Here is an 11,899-nt window from a genome sequence, read left to right on the forward strand (position 1 = left end):
CCCCCCCCGATCTCAGTTCCCTGTCCCTTCGCATTCCAAGATGCTGCACTTTTGAAAAGCGGCCTGGGTTATGCTAAACTAGTGTGAATCATGAGCGTTAAATATCTTAGTACCATAAGACGGAAGCGGTGCACATGGACACGGTGCATTTGGACACAGCAATTACAGCACCGTGTGATTAGAGACATTTGTAGGGTCCCTTGGAACAGCGACTTGTGATTGGACTGTGTCCAATTGCCCCGTGTCCAACTGATATACACCCCCATAAGACGTGCTAATATAATTTAAAATGGTCATTTACAAAACCGAACTTTAGCCTGAGTGAGAAAATACACTCAGCTCATGAGCGGGTGGTCGGTCGAAGACTGCCAAGGGAAAACGCACGAGACCGTTACTCGACATATCCCTGCTCAAAACTCATCAGTCTACGGATCTAGCACTAGGAGGTGCAATGGACATCAAGGGTAAACGCTCGAGACGTCCTCCTCAATACTAGTTCGGGCTGACCCAGGACATGTCACATCTCGCGGGAAAACACACGGCGAGTGCAACCCTGTAGGCCCGAAGAAAGTCCGCTACCTGGTGCCGAAAGGAAAATAAACGCATAACGACACCGGTGATCTGAGTTAGTAAAAGAAAATGATCAATAAACAGCGATAATCTATCTGTTAGCACGTTATCGGCACCTGATCTCGCAAATTAATTATTGGACTAAGGCTCACCGATCTGCTTGCTCAAACGACGTACAACGACAACTGAACAACAATGGCTCTGCATGCTGTTTCTTAAAGGATCGAGCCGTGTTATTGTTTATAATCGGCTCCAACTACCTTCCCGTATCTTTGGGTTGTCAGTCCCGCGCGCCAACGAACAAAACAAAAATAGAAAAAGACGAAACAGAAAAACTTTTCTTCCTTTTGTCTTACAGCTCGGTCATTCTGTTTGTGGACCTAGTCTTCAAAAGGTCGATACAGCTTCCGGTTGATAGGTCAACACCATCTCCTCCACTTAGGTCATCCGTATCGTCGGAGGTGCCACCAGGAGGGCGCCATGGCTTCATCTTGTCCACGGCCACAACTTTGCTGTCTTTTTCTTCGCGCATTCCCAACATGGTTTAACACATAACGGTCGTTAAGAAGCCTTTTTCACTAACATGGGGCCGGTATAGGACGTTATAGGCATATAATTTACGACTGGTCCCAGCAATCAGTGGTTGCTGTTCCATAAAGTCGCCCTCTTTATACACACGCGCGACCTTCCTGCGTTTATTAAAATAATGTTTGCGCTTTTCTTGCTCCTATGTGTTTCTTTCTGCGGCGGCTTTTCTTACTGCTAAAATATCGTTAATAAGACGTGGCAACTTGTCGCGCAAAGAAGCATCCCCACTTTGGCGAAGCTCAAATCCAAATAGGAGTTGGCTTGGTGTCTTTCCTGTAGATGTGTTTACCATATTGTTAATTGTGAACTGAACTGACCGAATCTTCTTGTCCCAGCGGTCCTCTTCTTTCACTGGTCATCAACGCGCTCAGAATTACTCTATTTAATCGTTCAATTTGCCTGTTTGCTCGAGGTGTGGCAACAGCATTATTAATAGAACGTAACGGACATTATTCTGAGTACAAAATAAATCAAACTGCTTTGCAGTAAAGCAACTTCTGCGATCCGAGATTAATATTATAGGTACGCCATGCGTAACAAAAATATCCTTAAAATAATCAATAACATACTTTGTTCGCGTATTTTTAACTGCACGCAGGAACAAAAGTTTCGTAAACGCGTCAGGATATACATATTTTCTCATCGAGTTTTAAGAAAAGGATCTAAGTGATCAACATGAATGACTTGCATAGGCTCTGCAGTCGTCTTCATAGGATGCAAATAGCCTTCCTTTTTATCGCTATTTTGTTTGTTGTAAAGGCAAAGGATACAACAGAAAACGTACCTTTCCACATATTTCCGCATTCTTGGGAACCAGTAATAGTCGCATAACCGTCGTAGTGTTCTCTCCACTCCAAAATGCCCCAGGTCGTCATGAGCAAATTGGACGACCCGGTACCTCATCCCTTACGGGACCACCCATTGCAAGCCTCTTGCCGTTATGCGGTAGATCCGTCCACTCCTCAATGCATAATCTTTATAGACGCGTTTCTCGTACTTATTCGTTGGGGACCGGGCTAAGACCTCACATATTTGCTGCAACTTGTCATCGGTTAGTTGACCCGCCAATACCCAATCATCCTGTTCTATGCGCATAATTATCTCTTCTGTTCCCGTATGATCCTTTTCCTCTTGATGGTTATTATCAGGATTGCGGCTAAGCGCATCCACGTGCTGCATTCACGTTTCTGGACGGTACTTTACTTCGAAAGTAAATTCTTTTAGTTGAATCGCCACCACAAGGCGATTCGGGGTATAATATGCTTTTTGCTATGAGTGGCTTTTAGAGAGCTGCAATCCGTCACTACTTTGAACAAGATTCCGAGTAACTAAGTTCGGTATCTTTTTAGTGTTTCCACAATGGCCAAGGTTTCCAATTCGTATGAATGGTACTTCTGCTCAAAGTCCATCGTCTGCCTATTAAAATATGCTACTGGTTTCAGGTACTTTCCATCGTATAACTGTAGCAATTTTCCTGCCAAACCTATTGTACTCGCATCGCAATGCACCTCAGTAGATAATTGTAGATCGAAAATCGACAAAATGGGGCGACTCACTAATAGATCCTTTAAACTCTGAAAAGCCCCTTTTTCCTCCGTTCCCCACTGCCATCGCGCTGCCTTTTTTGTTAGTAAGGTCAGGGGTTTTGCCACAGTAGCGTAGTTACGAATAAAATGCCGAAAATGACCCGTGAGACCCAAGAATTGCCTTACTTGGTGCACGGATTGCGGGGCAGGAAAGTCTTTCACAGCTTGTGTTTTAACCTCTCCCGGCCTTACCTGTCTATCAGCAATATCGTAGTCCAAATAGGTAACCCATATCATCAAGGAGGAACATTTAGCGAAATTGAAAGTTATTCCTTCTGCCCGAAAAATATCGAGTACTCGGCGAAGATCGTTTAATGCTTCTTCCTCAGTCCGTGCATATAACAAAATATCGTCCAAATATACGGCCGCATATTCCTTGGCGGGTTTCAATATTTTATTCATAAAACGTTCAAATGCTCTTAGCATTTAGTGCATTAGTCAAACCAAAAGGTATTTGGTTAAACTCATATTAACCGCTTGGTATAACAAAAGATGTATATTGTTTAGACCTTTCGCTTAAAGAAATTTGGTAATAGCCGAACCTCAAATCTAAACTGGTAAAGTAAACACCTCCCTGTAGTCGATCTATTTGATCCTCTATGCGCGGCAGCGAGTAATTGTCCTTTACTGTTAATAAATTTCTGTAATCAATACACATCAGCGGCTCATCATTCTTCTTTCTTACTAGCAGGACGGGAAAACAGAAATCAGACTCCTTGTCCGACGAGCGAATAACTCCTCCTGATTCTCGTATAATATCATTCCGTAATAAGTCCTTGATTATACTTCCTGTTACCTCTAGTTCTGATCGAGCCATTTTGTACGGTCGATAAACAAATGGTTTTTCTTCATGCAAGCAGATTTCCATTTGAATCGTTCTTGCACATCTTAACTCGTCAATCGTTTGTGGAAAACAATCACGATAATCGTTCAGTAGCCTAATAAGTTTGTGTCGATTATTTTCGTCAATAGGACCTATATTAATTTTGGTCAACGGTAAACTTAGATTCCGAGTTTCTTTTAACACCATTATCTTCTCCCGCAATTTATGCTCCACGTAGCACGGTACAGCTCTCACAAGAATCTCCCCTTTTTAAAAAATCATATCATTATCAAACAAATTAATTAGAAGCGAATTAACAGCGAATTTGTCGGTACTTAGGGTAATAACAATGCGAGCAAGTTTCATGGCATTCTTGCAACCGTACTTGGGGATCTATCAGTAAATCGCCTTCGTAGTTTAATGCCGTTACTCTTATCATTCCTTAATGATTAAATGGAATTAGCGTTGGCTGTGCGGAAATAAAGATAACTTTATTTATTTCAGGGTCCAGATCATAAGATAATGACTGATGAGGTTTTTGGCTAAAGCGTGTGGATAAGTCGTCCTTCATCGCCAATACGCTCGGCAGTTCCGTAAACGTTCGTCCGATTAACACGGGTGTATCTTGGACTGACGCAGGCCCGTCAACGCCTCCTCCTAAGGTGGAAAATCCACCTGGAGGGGGCGACGGGCCGGTTGGGAAGTCAGGTTGTCGAGGCCATCCGACCCTGTCTGCAGGAGTAAGTGGACAAAACCCGCGGAAAGTTGTCGTTTCGGACAACGCAGGTACTCCGGACATGGTTGTTTCACTGAGTACCTGCACAAGATTGGTAGGGAGCTCGCCTCCCGCTGCTACCACTGTGGTGCCGAGGTGGACTCGGCGCAACACACTCTGTAGGAGTGTACCTCCTGAACGGAGGAGCGCCGAGTCCTAATCGAAGTGGTTGGGGCGGATCTCTCTCCTCCGGCCCTTCAGGGCCATATTGGTAAGAGAAGAGGCCTGGTCTGCCGTCACTTCCTTCTGCGACACGGTGTTGTCGCGGAAGGAGGAAGCCGAGAGAGAGAGGAGGAGCGAAGTCGCCCCTCGAGACGGAGAGAGGCGCCTCTCCCACCCGCGCCCACGCGCGGAATAGAGGGGCGGCGCACTCGTGGGCGGGGACAAGACGTCACCGCTGGCGTTCCCTCTCCCGAGGTACCTGCGGGTCCTCCTCTCCCATACGGCCGCGCCCTTCCAGCAATAATCTCCGGAGGATCCGGCGGGAGGAAGAAAACAGGAGATACCTGGCTGAGTGGGGGAGACGCGCCGTACGTACAAGGCGCGAATCCCCCCGTGACGAGAAGCCAAACCAGGTGCTTTCGGAAGGGAGCAGGATGGCCGGTCAGCGGGGGCCACTTACCCCTCTCCCAGAGTCAGGAGACGGGATCTCCTGACCGAGAGGAGTGGAGTGGGGCGGGTAAATCAGATCGAGAGCGTCCCGGAAGTTATGCGCAAGGGGTTCCCAGGGCTCCCTCGCGGCGGTCACAAGGGGCCCGGCAGAGATTTTAGTGAGTAGGCCCCCTCCCCGGTTTTGACGGGAGGGGAGAGTCCCACACTATCCCTGGGGAAGTCCTATATTCCCCGGGGGTGTGCGTAATGCATTTCCTCTGCCTTAATAAAAAAAAAAGGGTGTATCTTGAACTCCATCAGGCACCACAATCATGTCTAAAGTTGCTTGCACACTGTCTACCGTCAAAGTAGCGGTTACCGTTCCTAACGAAGCGATACATACGTTGCCGTAGCCCTTCAGGGCCGGTCGGCTCTTCGTTTTGTAATGCAACCCCAATCGCCGTACCTCTGTTGTTGTGATTGTTGTACAAGAGCTCCCTAAGTCAATATATGCTTTCGAAGATATCCCATTAACAAGAATGTTCTTATAATATTTCTGGCCGGTCGCATTTTGTGGTTTTACCAGTCAAGAGATTATTTTAATATTTTCAGCCGTTTTTTTCCTTAAGGAAGCACTTTTCTTTGACGTGTCTTGGACGACGGCAGAACGTACAAGGTTACTTGGTGTACTGGTTTCTGTTGCATTCGCCTGATCGATACCCCATCTGTCCACAGTGGAAGCACTTGATGTTAGTTCTAAGCTTCAAGTCTCGAGTTTGTCTATGCCCATCTTTCCTCGATAAGTAGTTCCAAGAGGGCAGCATTTTACTTATTCGAGATGATACAAGAGAATGATTTAATGTATTTAAATATCTGAAGAGTGCCTCTGGTATAGCGTGGTTTCATGCCTTAGTGCCAGTTTTAACAATCCTGTCCTCAATGCCGCCTATTATACAGGATACCGCTTCAGAACCTTGGATTTTGCAAGTATTCAGTAATGCTATTTTTTCGTAAAAATACTTCGCATAAGTTTTTTCCGGTCGTTTCTTACAACGCATCATCGCTTCGAGCATTTCGTAATAGTCCCTTTTTTATGGAAAAGCGGTTGTAATTTTATCTTTCCATTCTGACCAAGTAAATTTAAGCGTTGGCAAGCTCCAATACCAAGTTTCTGCTAAGCCTCGTAACTTAGTTAGAGCGTAGTAGATAGTTAAATCTTCCGACCAGTGAAAAATGCTGCGTAACTCATCTACTTTGTGGCACCAGGTCATCGTGTTCTGCTCGCGATTCTCAGGATCAAATGGAGGGATTACTTCTCTTCGCGCGGTAGTCCTGGTAGATTCTTAGGTGGTGTTTTGTATCAATGTCGATACTAATTCCACAAGTCGATCTAAGGGTTTTAGACTGCGAGGTATTGAACTCTCATGTCGAGACCTCTTCTTCCGTCGCCGTGTAGGTGATCGAGGATGCAATCTGCCTCTCATTGATGCTCTGGGCTTATGGTCACCACCCATCTCGGTTAGTTACTTGATTTGCTGCTAGATCCACGACCGACGATCGAATTGGAAAGTGCAAATTAACATTAGAATATCTTGGGCTAAACATCGGACATCCCATGCGAGCGCGCGTTCAATCCCACTTCTGAGATTTGTAGGACAGAGACGAACTAACCGATGTAAAAAAACAAGCGGAAAAGGGAGGAAGGCAAAGCGAAACGATCACTCCTCTGTAATTTTCACTTATATTTCTTTATTTAGTGCCGAAAATCGTATAACAGTGAGAAGGAATGACAAAATAAAATAAAACCAGCGATTGCAAAAAAGGAGGGGAAGTCCAAGACCTCATCGAAGGGGCTGCCAAGGACAACGTTAAAAGAAAGAAAGACAATTTCAATGGAAATCGCGCTGATGCAGGCCCCAAATACTTAATTTAAATGAATCGTATCGAGATTTTCCAGATCAGGTATCCGCCTGCGGAAACAGAACACGCGTCTGGTCATTTGCAAAACCGAACCTTAGCCTGAGTGAGGAAACACACTCAGCTCACGAGCAGATGGTCGGAGACTGCCAAGGGAAAACGCACGAGGCCATCATTCGACATATCCCTGCTCAAAACTCATCAGTCTGCAAACCTAGCACTAGGAGGTGCAATGGACATCAAGGGTAAACGCTCGAGGAGTAAACGTCCTTCTCAATACTAGTTCGGGCTGGCCCAGGACATGTCGCATTTCCCGGGAAAACACACGGCGAGTGCAGCCCTGCAGGCCCAAAGAAAGTCCGCTACCCGGTGCCGAAAGGAAAATAAACGCCCAATGACACCGGTGATCCGTGTTAGTAAAAGAAAATGACCAATAAACAGCGATAATCTATCCGTTAGCACGTTATCGGCACCTGATCTGGCAAATTAATTATTGGGCTAAGACTCACTGATCTGCTTACTCACGCGACGAACAACGAGGACTGAACAACGACAACTCCGCACGCTCTTTTTTAAAGGATCGAGCCGTGTTATTGTTTATGATCGGCCCCAACTATCTTTACGTATCTTTGGGTTGTCAGTTCCGCGCGCCAACGAGCAAAACAAAAATAGGAGGAAACGAAACAAAAAAAACTTTTCTTCCTTTAGTCTTACAATAATACGTCAGGACAAATCTTAAAAACTTGTAAACAGACGGGCCGCCGAAAATCCACGGGAAACAACGAATCAAGCGAGATTCGTGTATAAAATCCGACGTGGATTCCAGATTAAGATCAGATTCCGATCATGCGATTTCTCGAGAGATCAGATCTTCCGACTCTTCTGATATCGAGTAGATTCTCAAACCGTTTTCTCGACACCGCTCCTGGCAGACTCCCGTTCGCTGATACGCGACAGGAGTCAATCCGCCGTCGACTCACGAATACATGACATCGACATTGTTCCGAATACCACTCCTGGCAGACTCCCATTCGCGGATACGCGACTGAAGTCACTCCGCCGTCGACTTACGAATATGTGACGCCAATACTATACTAGATACTGCATTCCGTAGGATTTCAAGGCCGCAGAAGATCCTGGAATTAATCTGACGGAAGGCGTTTAGACGCGAACTTCCCACCGTTCAACCGGATCTCGGCATCGCGTTAACGCGAGCGAGATCACACCGTTCGTGAATCGCCGCGTGCGAACTCATCTCTGTATCGTCGAAGCACCGCTCCGATGTAGCGCAACTTCAACATTAACCATATTAATCCGCGATACCGATCAAACTGCCATCAGCTCGCAAGGACGCGAATTTCTTTATTGTATCATATGTTTTGAATTGCTGGTCAGTAAGGCCGTTGCATTGATCAAAATAAGTAGTAATCTGAAAAAGCACAGTCTGGTAAATACGCGGTATATGGTAAAACTTCCCATTAAAATTCCGATAACGTATTTTCAATTGCTTTTGCAACGTGTGGTCGAGCATTGTCATGCAATAAAATCACATTGCGCTTTCTTTAAGCAGTTATTGGACGTTTCTGGTTCAAAGCACGATTCAAATCGATTAATTGTCGTTGATAAAGCTCAACACTGTTTGACTCGGTTTCAGCAACTTATATTACACGATACCCTTCATGTCCCATTAAATGCATAACAAAACTTTACTTCTATTGATATTGCGTTTTGGAGTCGATGTCGACGGTTGACCTGGATCTACTCACGATCTTTTACGTTTAGGATTATCATAGTATATCCATTTTTCATCATCAGTTACAATTTGATGCAAAAATTGCTTCTTTTTGTGACGAGGAAGCAATGAAATGCAAATTATTAAACGATTCTGAGTAGCCAATTTAGACAATTCGTATGGAGACTTCCGTTTCCGGTATGTTGATAGGTGACTTGGCAATTTAAATGTGTGGAGAGAGTGCGAGAAAAAGAGAGAAAAAGGCTTGGTGTTAAGGAGTGGTGTGAGTGAGAGGAAGAGTAGGGTAGCGAGAGGAGTGTGGGAGTGTGTGTGTGGAAGGGAGGAAGCAATGAAGGGTTAGAAAAGTGAGGACGAAGTTGGAAGGCAGGAGAGGTTAGGATACAGAAGAATTGGAGAGTTAGAGAGGAGGGAAGCATCTAGGTGATCGAGTAGGAACTAGATAGCGAGGAAAGTAGCGGTGAGGCAATAGGCAGAGGTAGGCAGAAACATAGACTAGAGAGTTATAAGATAGAATATTAATAAGAAAGGAAAGAGCAACAGGTTTAGAAAGAGAGGATAAGAGGAGAGGTTGAAGTGAAGGAATATGGCGGAAAAGAATGGAGATACAGAAAGGGAAGAAGGAGATCATTAAAAGAGCAAAGGAGAAGAAGTGTGGGGAAGTTGGAAGAGATGTTTAAGAGGAAGAGGGAGAAGGAAGAGGAAAAGCGGGGAAAGGAGGAGGAGGAGATAAAATAGAGGAAGAGTACTATGCTATGAAGAAGGGGAATAGGACAGGGAGGTCTCCACAGAAAGAGGAGCGAGAAGAGGAGGCAGAGGTAACGGGAAAAGGGAGGGAACGGGATGAGTGGAGGAAAGAGATAAAAGAGGGCATAAAGGAGAGAATGAGAGAGATGGTGGAGGTAATAAAAGAGATATGGGTGGAGATGAGTAGTCAGAGGAGAGAAATGAGACAGGAGTTAGAGGGGATGGAGAGGGTAGATGAGGGGAGGTAGATGGGAGAGAAAGAAAAAGTGTGGAAAAGAGAGAATAAGAAGCTAAGAAGTAGAATAAAGGAATTGGAAGAGAGAATGGAAAGGAAAGAGGATATAAAGGCGAGAGTTAGGACGAAGGGAGGAGCGAGGCAAGGGAGTTAGTGAGGGAGATAAGAAAGGTGGAAAAGAGAATGGAGATGAGAGAAAGAGAGGAAAGGAGGAATATAATAGTAAAAGGGATGAAAGGAGAGGAGAGGGAAGTGGAGGGTAAAATAAAAGAAATAATGAGGGAAATGGAGATAGAGGATGAGATAAGGGATGTAAGGAAAATATGGTGAAGAGAGGGAGGTGGGTGGGTAAGGATTAGGATGGAGAAGCTGGAAGTAAAGAAGAAGATAATGAAGAGGAAGAGGGAGTGGGAAAAGAGAGGGATGTGAATAAGAGATGATTTAACGTGGAAAAAGTGGAAAATGCAGTGGAATTTGGAGGAGATTGCTAAAAGAGGGAGAGAGAAGGGGAGGAGGGTTTGGTTAAGGTTGTGACGAGACAGCCGTCTTGTCACGACAACCCGACCGAACATCCGTCGGGTCGTCTAACAGGCGCAAAACGCCAAATAAATAAAGACACACGCCGCCGCCGAATCGCGACGCCGCCGGTTATTCCCTTGCGTGGGGGAACGGCGTACGCGCCAAGAACAGGAAACGACGAGTATATAAGCGCCGCGTGATAAGGAGAAGGCGCCATTCCCGAGGCGTCCGTACTCGTCCCAGTACGACCGCCGTTTCCTAACTCCTTGCCGGCATACACTCGCATCCAGAATACCGCTACAACCGGAAAGGTGCGCTCATCCTCCCGGGTGTAACGCCTCCTGCTTAATCCGCTCTCTGAGAGGTACGGGAACCAGAGGTGGCGCGCTCACCGCCTCGGTCAAGCGCTCCTGACCTCCCTGCCGCTCAGAGACCCGACCGTGAAGAAAGGTGCGCTCATCTGCCCTCAAGGCCAGTACCACTAAGAGAGGCTATATAGCACACGAGGGATACAGAGGTGGCGACCTCACCGTCTCTGCCCCGCGCTCGGGACTCCTCACCCGCTGTCCCCTCTCGGGCGCCTCCGCGCCCGCCGACGCCAACATCCTAGGCGTACCGCTGCAGTCACCACGGCCGCGTCCGATCTGCTGCATCTATAAGAGCCGCCGCAACGACCGCCGCTCACCGCCGCCGCTACAACGATACTGTTCCGCGTCTGCGGGGAAGCCTGCGACAGGCACCCCACACACCGCGAATTAATTATAAGTCCGCGATAGTATAAAACTGCGTTTAGTTATAAGTCCGCGATAGTATAGGACTGCGTGTAGTTGTAAGTTGCGAATAGAGGTAAGACTAGCGATAAGATTAGGAGTAAGACCGCGACCGCCACACCCAGTGTATCCCGCCTCAATAAATTATTTTTTTATTGTTGTAACCGAAGGATTCTCACTCTACCTCACACACACGCACACAGAACCCACGCACGCGCAACGGCCGAACTCCCGGACACTGGCGAGTTCATCCACCGCCGTCGATGTCACGCTCGCTCGCGCAAACGCCAAGGTCGTCCGACCGAACCGCGAGACAAGTCGTGACAAGGTACGGGAGAATACAGATAGACGGGAAGTGGTGGAGTTGGGAAGAGGATGAGGAGAGGTTGAGATTGAGAAATGAGGTGGAAGGGAGGGATGAGGTGTCGGGGGGATCAGTTTAGAGGAAGAAGAGGAGAAGGAGGGAGAGAGAGAAGAGAGAAAAAGGAGGAGGAAGGATGGAGAGTACCGTTTTGGAATGTGGCGGGGTTAGGGAATAAGGACAAGGAATTTTGGCAGAAGGTGAGGAAATGGGAGGTAATAGTGATAATGGAAACGTGGTTAAAAAGAAAGGGATGAGAAAGATTGAAGGAAAGACTACCGAAAGAGTATAGATGGATGCAGTTGGCGAGGAGAAGGAACAGAAAGAGGTGGGCGAGAGAGGTGATGTTAATGAGAGTAAGGTGAGATTTAGATGAGATAGAGCTAGAGGAAGAGAAGGAGGAGATGAAAGAAGGGAGGATAGAAGGGGTAATTATTAAGGAAGGATGTAAGGATTATAAGAGTGTACATAAATGGGGATATAGAGAGGAAGCTGAAAAGGCTGGAGAGGATTGGATGGAAAATAGAGAAGAAAGGAGGAAGATGATTATAGGAGGGGATTGTAATGCGAGAACAAGAGAGAGGGGAGGATGGAGTGAAGATGGAGGAAGGAAGGAGGAGGAAGGACAGAGCAGATCGAAGGACAAGAAGGTGAATAGAAAAGGCAG

General features: G+C 46.4%; 1 pseudogene; it reads right to left on the minus strand.

The window, feature by feature from the left end:
* Nucleotides 1–5,216: 5,216 nt before the first annotated feature.
* On the minus strand, nucleotides 5,217–6,447 carry LOC116850952 (annotated as a pseudogene).
* Nucleotides 6,448–11,899: the final 5,452 nt, after the last annotated feature.

Source organism: Odontomachus brunneus, unplaced genomic scaffold (assembly GCF_010583005.1).
Source record: "Odontomachus brunneus isolate Ranch 3 - 2012 unplaced genomic scaffold, Obru_v1 Obru_scaffold_161, whole genome shotgun sequence".
NCBI lineage: Eukaryota > Metazoa > Arthropoda > Insecta > Hymenoptera > Formicidae > Odontomachus > Odontomachus brunneus.